The sequence below is a fragment of the Primulina tabacum genome, chromosome 5 (genome assembly GCF_025594145.1).
Source record: "Primulina tabacum isolate GXHZ01 chromosome 5, ASM2559414v2, whole genome shotgun sequence".
Taxonomy (NCBI): domain Eukaryota; kingdom Viridiplantae; phylum Streptophyta; class Magnoliopsida; order Lamiales; family Gesneriaceae; genus Primulina; species Primulina tabacum.
The window spans coordinates 29531661-29543679 of NC_134554.1; the positions used below are offsets into that span (position 1 = coordinate 29531661).

Genomic DNA, 12019 nt, shown 5'->3' on the forward strand with positions numbered 1-12019 from the left:
TAACATTTTTATATTGCTTTTAAATTGCATGAAATGTTAAATTGGTTATTAGAATTGAATTGGGATCAAGATTAACCTAGTGGAAAATTAGGTTGCATGTTCTATCTTAGTTGGATTTAAGATATGATTTTAGGAATCATAGAAAAAGGTATTTATTTTTTAGCCTTGTTTTATGCAAATGATGTAATAATTCCAAATAAAAGTTTAGAGTCAAAATTAAAGAAAAATCATGATTAAGGAATTTATTAGAGTTTCAAATTTTTGAGGGGTAAATGTGCAATTTTCGAAAATTTGAGGGACTTAATTGAAATTTATGAAATTACTAGGACTAAAATGCAATTATCCAAAAATCAAGGGACCTAAATGCAATTTCAAAATTCTTAAGGGTCAAAAATGTAATTCTCAAAATTTAAGGGACCAAATTGAAACTTTTCTAAAATAGAAGGATCAAGATTGCAAATATTCGAAAATTTGGGGACTAAAATGTAAATTTCAAAAGATTGAAGGGCTAAAATATAATTTTTCAAGAAATGCGTAAGTTCAACGCGTAATATTCACCTAATTTTGGGAGAATAATGATAGAAATTTCCTTAAGCTTCAACACGAAAAGATTTCACGGGGAGGATTATCATTCAAGGTGTGACAACCTATGCACTACTAGATTCGGGAGCTACACATTCCTTCATATATAAAACCTTCATCAAAAGACTGAATATTATTCCTGAAGATATGGGTTTGGGTTTCAAAGTTTCTATTCCTTCCGGTGATCTAATGCTCACGTCTAAAATTGTCAAGAATCTGGAGCTTCGTTTATTCAAAGATGTGGTTCGGGCAGATCTTATTGTGCTTCCTATGCACGAATTTGACATTATACTTGGTATGAATTGGTTATCAGCGAATGGAGCTTCGATTGATTTTCGTCAGCGATCAGTGTCTATTCGACTGCCTTGTGGTAAATCTTTTGTCTTTGAGGCGGCGAGAAACAAACAAGTGCCACACGTTATCTCTTGTCTTTGTGCGAGGAAGATTATTAAACGTGGATGTCAAGCTTTTCTAGCATGTGTCACTACCACACATTCTCCTATCAGTCAGAAATTGGAAGATGTTGACATTGTCAGAGATTTTCCTAGCGTCTTTCCCGAGGACGTTTCTGGCATTCCACCCGATCGTGAAGTAGAATTCTCTATTGAACTAATGCAGGACACTGTTCCTATATCTAAAGTACCCTATCGTCTAGCACCCGCTGAAATGAAGGAATTAAAAGATCAAATCCAAGAATTGCTAGACAAGGGTTTCATTCGTTCTAGTTATTCTCCATGGGGAGCTCCGGTATTATTTGTGAAGAAGAAGGATGGTAGTACGCGACTCTGCATTGATTATCGAGAGCTTAATAGGGTCACTATCAAGAAAAAGTATCCAATTCCAAGAATTGAAGATTTATTCGATCAGTTGCAATGAGCATCGATATTTTCTAAAATTGATATGCATTCTGAATACCATCAATTGAAAGTAAAGGAACCTGATGTTCACAAGACAGCATTTCGTACTAGATATGAGCATTACGAGTTTATGGTCATGCCATTTGGGTTGACCAATGTGCCAGCGATCTTCATGGATCTCATGAATCACGTATTTCAGCTGTATTTAGATCAATTCATCATAGTCTTCATGGATGATATTTTGATATATTCTAAGAGCAGAGAGGAGCATACTCATCATTTGAGGACAACACTGCAAGTGCTGCAAGATAGAAAGTTATATGCAAAGTTCAGCAAGTGTGAGTTTTGGCTTGATAGAGTGGCTTTCTTAGGCCACATCATTTCTAGTGATGGCGTCGAAGTTGATCCAAGCAAAGTCGAGGCAGTGAAAGAGTGGCCAGTACCTAAGAGTGTTACCGAGATTCACAGTTTCTTAGGACTAGCCGGCTATTATCGCAAATTCATCAAGGGATATCTATTGCAGTACCTTTCACATCCTTGACTAAGAAGAATGCAATGTTTATTTGGGGATCCGAGTGTCAAGACAATTTTGATAAGTTAAAGCAAGGATTGATATCAGCGCCAGTATTGTCTATGCCATCGGGGAAAGGAGAGTATGTTCTTTATACCGACGCTTCTAAACTTGGGTTGGGCACAATTTTGATGCAAAATGACCGAATTATAGCCTATGTATCAAGACAGTTGAAAATTCACGAGAAAAACTACCCTACTAATGATCTTAAGCATGCAACAATAGTTTTTGCATTGAAGATTTGGATACACTACCTATAAGGGGAGAAGTGCAAAATATTCACCGATCATAAAAGTTTGAAATACTTCTTCACCCAAAAAGAATTGAATATTAGACAGCGAAGATGGCTTGAATTAGTAAAGGATTACGACTGTGAGATTAGCTATCATCCAGGAAAAACTAATGTTGTAGCAGACACATTGAGTAGAAAAGCAGCAGTTATCACTCATCTATCACTTCAAAGACCGTTGCAGTCCGAGATACAGCGGTTTGAGCTTACAGTCTATGCTAGGGGCGAGGCCCCTAATCTTGCCACATTATCAGTACAGTCGACTTTGAGAGATAGAATTCGTGATGGACAGTCTACAGATGAGCAATTGCAAAAGTGGAGAGCTAGAAATGAAGCCAACGGCCGGAAGTTATATTCTGAGATGGATGGTATAGTTCGTTATCGAGATCGTTTTTGTGTTCCTTGTGATGTGATGATTCTTTGAGAGATCTTATTATGAAGGAAGCTCATGACATACCTTATTCCATTCATCCGGGTAGCACGAAAATGTACAAAGATTTACAGGTATTATATTGGTGGCCAGGCATGAAGAGAGACATTATGAGATTTCCGATTGATTGAATTGTCAGCAAGTTAAAGAAGAGCATCAAAGACCAGCGGGAAAACTTAAGCCACTTCCTATTCCCGAGTGGAAATGGAAAAATATTATGATGGACTTTGTTGTGAGATTGCCAAAGACTATTAAGGGATTCAAGGCTATATGGGTGATAGTGGATCGTCTTACGAAATCAGCACATTTTCTACCTATCAAGACGACCTTCACCATGATTCAGTATGCAGAGTTATATATTCGAGAAATAGTTTGTTTGCATGGGATTCCGGTATCTATTGTTTCTGACAGAGATCCGAGATTCACGTCATTTTTTTGAAAGAATCTACATGCATCGATGAAGACCAAGTTATTATTCAGTACAACATTCCACCCTCAAACCGGTGGTCAGTCCGGAAGAGTAATTCAAATTTTGGAAGATCTACTGTGAGCATGTGTTATTGATTTCCAAGGCAGTTGGGAATCAAAATTACCTATAGTAGAGTTCACCTACAATAATAGTTTCCAATCATCTATCGGGATGGCTCCGTTTGAGGCACTTTATGGAAGGAAATTTATATCGCCTATTCATTGGGACGAGGTTGGTGAAAGAAGAGAGATTGGTCCGGATGTGATTGAAGAGACTGCCAAGCTTGTAGTAAAAATTCGTGAGAGAATGAACTGCACAGAGCCGATAAAAGAGTTATGCTGATAAGAGACGAAGAGACTTAGAGTTTGTAGTAGAAGATCATGTATTTGTTAAGATAGCACCTATGAAAGGTGTTATGCGTTTTGGCAAGAAAAGGCAAACTTAGTCCAAGATTTATTGGTCCGTTCGAGATTTTGGAGAGGATTGGGACACTAGCTTATAGAGTGGTATTGCCACCGGTACTTTCTGGAGTTCACAATGTGTTCCATATTTCGATGCTGAGGAAGTACATGTCGAATCCGTCAGACGTGCTAAATTATGAACCTCTACAACTTACTCCAAATATGACATATGAAGAAAGACCTGTCCAAATCTTGGTAAGGCAAGAAAGAAGGCTGCGAAACAAAGTCATTTCAATGGTCAAGGTCAAGTGGCTAAATCACTCGGAAGAGGAAGCTACCTGGGAAACCGAGAGGGACTTGAAGAGTCGCTACCCAGAGGTATTCGGTAAGTTCTAATTTCGAGGACGAAATTTTATTTAGGGGGGGGGGGAAGGAATTGTAAGGTCCAAAACTAAGACGACGTAATTCAACTGCATGCAAATCTAGGAAATATAAAAAATGAGTAATTGATTGAATTTAATTGCTTAATTGAATATGTAACATGCATGATTATATGTTAAATAGGATTTTATTGTCATTATGCATAAAACTGTATTTTAAGGATTATTCGAGTTGCGATCGAGGAACGGAGACCGAGGGCTGAAAAACGTAAAATGTTTTTATTAAATAATTGTTTTTAATTATTTAAAAAATGAGTGATGCTTTTTCATATTTTTGAAAATAAGGAGTTTTGAGGTGATTTTATACGCCGTGATGTAAATTTTATCGGTGTTGGTTTTTCAACAAAAATACGAAATTTTTGGCAACCCGGCTATTAAATTCACACACTTATTTAAACAAAATAATTTTTATTATTTAATTAAAGACTCATGGGCCGAATTGGTATGCTTAATAGGCCTAAGCCTTGATTAATGAATTAATTAGTATATAACATACTAAAATCCACCCCAAACCCTACACAACCTCACGCCACTTTTCAGATTTGCACACACCTACAATTCTCTCAAATCTTATTCACGGCACACACACCATATTTTAAGAGGAAAAATCGAAGGCTTTCAAGGGAATTCGATCCTAGTCCCTTCTCGTCGTCATTCTTCATCATCAACGAATAATCTTGCGTTAAATACGCAAAGTCACGCATATTTCTTTCCTTCAAACATCATCCCACCATATCATGATTTTATGCATGTTTTGTATGAAAATCAAGTGATATGATATTTATTTTCGTTTTTATCATGAGCATGGATTTTTAAATATTAGGTTTGTTGCAAATTCATGTTTAACATGATCTAAAAAGGACTGCCATGACTAGGATGCATTCAAGCAACATTTTATAAGAGTATAGAGTCCTAAGAACACCACAAAGCGTTGCACATAAGAACCGAAACCAGTTGGAAGCACTTTCTATACTAAGATAACATGGGGGTTCGATTTTGGTTCATAGGGGCTCGGCTTAGTCTTGGCTTGGGACTGGGCTCGGCCAGGGTCTGGGTGAGTCAAGGGTAGGGTCCTAGCCATGCTAGGACCCGATTTAAGATGGCTAGGAGCAGCGCACCTCAGCGCACATCAGCGCAGATCGTGCGCAGGCTTTCAGGGGTTGGGTGGCTCGGCTAGGGGGCTGTGGGCCAGGCTAGGTCGACTCCTTAGGGTCCTAGGTGAGTGAACAACAGGTTGGTTCGAGGGTGGCTTGGTCGGCTAGAGTCCTAGGAGTGTAAACAAGTCCTTGTCTTCATGGAGTTCTCGGCCGCTACTTGCACCTGCTAGTGTGGCTTCGGTTCGAGCCTATGGGTCCTGTCGGTGGGTTCCAAGGGTCCAGTAGGGTGCCTAAGGGGGTTGGTCAGTGTTTGGTCCAGCATGGTTTGAGTGGTGGCTCGTGAAAATCGAACCATGACTCGGAGTTGAAATATATAGGTCAAGCTAGAGTTTCTTTGTGGAAATTAAATCGAAACACGGCTAACGGAGGTCGAGTTGTGGTTCACGAGGGCTAAAATAATATAAAAATTCTAAGTTTTAAATTTAAGAATTTTATATTAAAGTTTGGAATTTTTCGGGATAAAACGCCTTCAAAACGAATAATTACGAATTAATTAAAAAGTCCAGTTTATAAGCTAAATAAAATTATGAGAATTTTAATTTAGGCTTAAATAATTATTTGGGACATTTTTGAATCAACTAAATTAAGAAAAAGTAAAAAACGTGAAATTTTACGTCTAGGGGTAAAACGGTAATTTTACACCCGAAAATGAGTAAACGTCATGGCAGTGCTCTAATTGCTGTTTATATGTTAATATGATTATTTTAAATGTTCATGGATACATATATGTTAAATTGGTATTTTTAAAATGTTTATGAATTTTATGATTTATTATGGACATTTAAAAGACATGTTGTATGATTGATTTAAAAGAAAAAAGTTATATGCATGTACAAATTTTTATAAAGTGATGAGAATATGAAACGTTGAAGGAAGTGAAGTAATTGTGACTAATACGATGATATCTTGGAAAATCGTGAGGGTTATGATCCCAATGGGAGCCCGACGATCGTGTTTTCTTGGATACGGATATGTATATAATGATATGTTAATACGTAAGACCAAGACTCAGTTGACCGGTGAGTGTTGCTGGTGTCCCCGCCGCCCAGTATTGTGGTTACATGTAGATGGATCCATCGCCCAACATGTAGACGTAGATGAACACGAAAGTCACAATTAACGATCTGAATTCAACGAAAAAGAAAAAAGAATACGTATATGTTGATGATAATATGTATATGAATATGTTGAAGATGACATGAAAATGTTTAAGAAAATGTTTATGTTTGAAGTTTATGCATGTCAAGAAAATGATATTTTACGTATAAGTATTTTTCACCGTTGCTTGTGGTTTTATACGTATTATTTGGTATCAAGAATATGATGTGTTGAGTCTTTAGACTCACTAGGTGTGATTGATGCAGGTAAGTATGATAATAATATTGAGGGAGGCTTGGATGCCTGACTTGACTGGACTAGATGTGCATATAACCCGAGGACTAGCGCTTCTATTTTCCGCACTTATGATTTAAGTTTATGATTTACGTTAAAGATTTTACGACTATTTATTTATGTCTTTTAGAGATTTTTGAGAGGTTTAGTATGAGCTATACTTTTCATATTTATTGCTTTTTAGGATTGGAAAAATGTTTGACGATTTTACGATTTAAAATATTTTCCTTGGATTTTTAAATGTTAGTTGATTGTTTATTTTTAAAATGGTACAAGTATTTTCAAAGTATTTATATATATGTAAGAGGAAAAAAAATATTTCTAGTACTTTTTAAGCAAAACGAATAAGCAGACGTTTCATATAGCGTATTCAACCTCTTCAACTTTTCCCCTTTTTCGTTAATTAAAAATAATAAAATCTAACATGACAAAATGGTGTGATATGAGATAATAAATAATAATTAGATAGTAATAACAATAGATAATCAATTCTTATTAATTATTAATTAGGATGGTCAAATTGCGATTCATGATCATGGGAAAATATTTGAGAAGTGCCTGATGAATGATGATAATGACATATTTATAATGGTCTAATAGTTTGTTTCGCATTTTATAATTTATTATATCATATTAATTTAAGTTATATAATTGTCATAACTTAATTATTTAACAATTGTAAATAGATAAAATTATCCCCTCCTCTGTAAAATTCAAAGGCATAACAATGATATAAATTTAGAATTTTAACATAAAAAATACTTAGAAAATTAATTTTAGACTATTTTTCCCCTCTCACTTAAATTCTAATTTATATATATTAATTGCACAACTGGTGATTATCATTACACAAACATAACTTCCAATTTATTAATGGTAACATTATATCAAGAATTATTTGTGTGAATATTTTGCTCTTGCTCTTTTTTAACTCATTTGTGTCATTTTTTAAAATAACTTCATAACAATTTTATCTATATATTATTATACTTAACTTTTTTTTTGGCATATAACATATGTCGTCATTGATTTTTTTAGAAAAATAAGCTGAAAATTTATCAATTATGATTTTTGTGAACTTTATATAATATATTTTATGTATTTATTATTATTTTAAAAAAGATTTTATCAATAAACTCTTCAATTTTTTTTAGTTTGTATATATTTATATCATTTTAAAAATTATTATTATCTACATTTATATTTACATTTATATTATAAAGAAAGTTGAAAACTTGTTTTTTTGGCTAAAATGGAAGAACAAAATAAGAAATTAAGGTTAATTATTAGTTATTAAAATTTTTAACCATCATTGTCCTTTATGTATCAACCGGTTGGACATGGTCAATAATTGAAAAACCATGATTTTATTTAAAGGGGCAATGATGTTTTACCATGTATATTCCTAGCACATAAATATATTTTCAAAAATATTAATGTATGTCTAATATTTTATACAAACTCTCCAAAAAAGGATTGCAATAAAGTGTAGCCTTTGTGAGTTTCAAAGAAATTAAAGCGAAAAATAATGGTTATAGAATTTAAATTGTAATTAATATTAGCATTTTTGATTTCCATGATCAATGACCCATTAACTTAAGAATAAATTATATTAGAAAATTAAAGTTAATAAAAATAAAAAATATAAAATAATTAATTTCCATATATGTCTTAATCTATTAAAATTTTAAATATATATCCTAAAAAGTCATTCGATTTATGTAGATGATTCGAGATTTTCACAATTAGACAACTAATGTTAATTAAAATAATTATTAATATATTAATTTTTCAGGAACAATAATTTTATCATAATGTAATGAAAATATAAATTTAATAGTAACAAATGTAAAATAAATAAATAACGTAAATTAAATAGTAAATACATACATTACAATCACAAGTGGAAATGCAAATATAAATTTAATATCATCCAAATCAGTACAAATCAATTCGTTTGACTCACATTCACATTAACATTATCAAATAATCATAAATAAAAAAATTAATGCATATACTCTCCTAATTAAAAAACTTAATACATATATTCTCCTAATTAACTTATAATCATTTCATTATAAAATAATTAATTGTAATATTAGTTAAATAAATATCTATACCGAATTATTCTATTTATATTCTTTCAACTCAAAATTGCACATATTCACCTGATTCAAAAACAATTCACACCGACCACTATTTGTCTACATTTGACCAACAAAAAGACAAATAATGTTATATAAGATAATCACCACACATACCGAGATCTTTTTAATAGTGAAGTCAATTTATTAAAAAAAAATAACAGAGGTGAATGAGCTAAAAATATATTATATTTTTCGTTCAAATTAAGTGTGTATTGAATTTTTTTAGTTAATATTTGATTATTGTTTTTGTCAATATAATTGTCATTATATATGTGTATGAGAATAACTTTACCAATGTAAATAAATTGTTACGCCATTATTGTTATAATTAAGTAATATTTGATAATATATAATTACGGGGATACTTGTAATAGACTTAATTTAGTTGTGGTGATGAGAATCAAAAACAGTAGGAATAGCAATTACCAGAAGACAATGCCAAAGCAGAAGCTATCGATTCGCCTTTAAGCAGTACTTTAGTTACTACTCAACGGCTTAGAAAAACAGAAGCTGTAATAAGCAGAACTTGGCTTCACTAGAACAGCACTTAATGGCTTTTACTCGGTTGTTTCAATCTTAAATGCTACCGTTACTTTATCAAGTACGAGTATTAAATGCTTCATTAAATGCTGAACAAAGTCATTTAATACGCATTATCTATTTTGATATGAAACAAGACTGATTGTTTTGTAGTCTTTTTGCAGGAACCTTTTTTAAGCAATAAAGATGTTTCTATCACAGGTCAAAGAAGCCGTTCTAATTATAGACGTTGGATTCAAGTTATCTATATATGTGGATCAAACCCATTTAGAAAATAACGCATATCATTTTATCAAGAAACAGATTATCTATCTAACGTTACTTTGAGCAACCGCGAACAAATCGTTATCTTCCAAGCTCAATTTGCAGAAAAGAAGTATACGCTTCATATCTTACATCTGATCTTTGGAGATCATTTTGTACTGCTGTTTCTTCACCTCTTCAAGAAAAACACTTTACGATAATTTTTCAAAGAAGAGTTTGTAATCTGGAAAAGAGTCTTTTCCAGAACCTTGCTGTATTGTATTATATTGAGTTGAGTTACTAAGAGTTTCAGTAGGTAAAAGATAAGTCCTGCTGAAGTGGGTGTGTACAAGTGTGTACTGTAAAATCCAAAGTCTTTTACTGATACCTTCTGGAAACAGAAGAAGGGGAGACGTAGAAGATTTTATCTTCGAACTTCCAGAAACAACTACTGTTCTACTGTCTACTGTTATTACTGTTTTTCACCTTACTCCATCGGATCGTTTCCGCACTTATATTTGTGATCTGCTGGATTTACGCTTGAACAAGAACAACTACAATCTCTAACAGGATTCTAGCACATTTTGCAAAAACTATCTTCAAAGGAAAGAGTTTATTCACCCCTCTCTAAACTCTACATCGATCCCCAACAAGTGGTATCAGAGCAGATTTCTCTTGTTCTGAAAAATTTACAACAGTTATGGCACACTTTAGCAAGGTTCCCATGTTCTCAAAAGAAGACTTTGATGACTGGAAGATCCGGATGCAAGCTCACCTTGCAGCTCAAGATGATGACATGTGGTATGTCATCACAGATGGTCCATTAAAGATTTTAAACACTAATAAAGCTACTTTTTTTACTGATGGTGCGTCGCAAATGGTTGAAAAACCAAGAAGCGAATGGAATGGCGAAGATAAGAAGAAAGCCAATCTTGATAATGTTGTGAAGGACATTCTTTACAAAACCCTCGACAAAAATACCTTCAGCAAGATCAAGATGTGCTCTACCACGGAAGAAATTTGGGAAAAGCTCATTCAAATATGTGAAGAAAATGAGCATACGAAGGAAAATAAACTTTCTGTAGCAATTCAGAAGTTTGAAAATCTGAAAATGAAAGCTGGAGAAACTCTAAATGAGTTTGATGAACGGTTCAGCAACCTGGTTAATGAACTAGCAGCTCTTGGTAAAGAGCATGGCAACAGATAAATAGCAGTCAAGGTGATGAGAGCTTTACCCAGGGAATGAGACGTCAAAACAATGGCTATAAGTCTCTCTAAAGATCTAAACAAGTTGGAGCTACATGACTTGTTCGCTGACTTAAAGGCCTATGACTTCGAGCTAGAAGTGAGAAGCGGAGAAGATCCCTCAACAAATCTACAAACCAAGGTTCTTGCTGCTACTGCTGCTACTACTTCTACTGCTGCTGCTGCTGTAGTTATTCAACAAGCAGTACCTGCTACCATCATTGAGAGCACTTCTGAAAAGACTGCTGAAAAGATCAGCAATGATGCTATGTCTCTCTTTGTAAAAAAATTCTCCAGGTTCATGAAAAAGAATCACCGAGCTTACCAAAGCCCTAATCGGAACTTCAAGAAGGATTCACAACCTGGTGACATGGCGTGCTTTAACTGTGGAAAGATCGGTCAATTTATTACTGATTGCCCAAAGCCCAAGAAGGATGATCAGAAGAAAAAGGAATACAAAAGGAATGACAAGAAATTCAGAAGAGACCGTAAAGCGATGATTGCTGAGGAAAGCAAGTCTAAATGGGCGGACTCTAGCTCTGAGTCTTCTAACTCAGAAAGTCATTCTAGCGAAAGTGATGCAGAAGAGATCAAATGTCTCATGGCAGATATTGAACCAACCTCGACATCTGGAGAGGTACTAGAAAAGGGAGATTGGGTGTGGTTGCACTTAAGAAAGGAAAGATTTCCAGAAAAACGACCATTTCAAGTGCTTGAAAAGATCAACGACAATGCCTACAAATTAGACCTACCAGGTGAGTACAATGTCAGTTCTACTTTTAATGTTAGTGATCTTTCGTTGTTTGATGTAGGAGATGATCAAGATTTGAGGACAAATCCTTTTCAAGAAGGGGAGAATGATGCAAACGTGGTTGATCAAGCACCAAAGAAAGCATGGGAGTCGTTGGAGTTGCCCGAAGGACCTATAACGAGGGGACGTAGCAAGAAGTTTAAAGAATCACTTTAAGGACTCATGATGAACTACCAAGGAGGATCTACAAATTGGGTGACTAAATTAGAGGAGGTTGGGAATCATGGGAATAATATTGGAGGTTTTTGGAATGTTATTCAAGTTCGATTGCAAAAGGTCCAGCGCACCCGCGCTAAAACAGGGACCGCACCCGCGGTCCAATGGGCGAAGGACCAGCGCACCCGCGCTAATAAAGGGACCGCACCCGCGGTCCATGATACTCGATTTTCTCGAAGCTGCACCGCACCCGCGGTCGGAACATCAGCGCACCCGCGGTCTTCACTGC

The 12019-nt window shown here is 34.6% G+C and overlaps 1 pseudogene; it reads right to left on the reverse strand.

Annotated features, from left to right (window-relative positions):
• Positions 1-12019, reverse strand: part of LOC142544326 (uncharacterized) — a 166935-nt pseudogene that overhangs the window by 41231 nt on the left and 113685 nt on the right.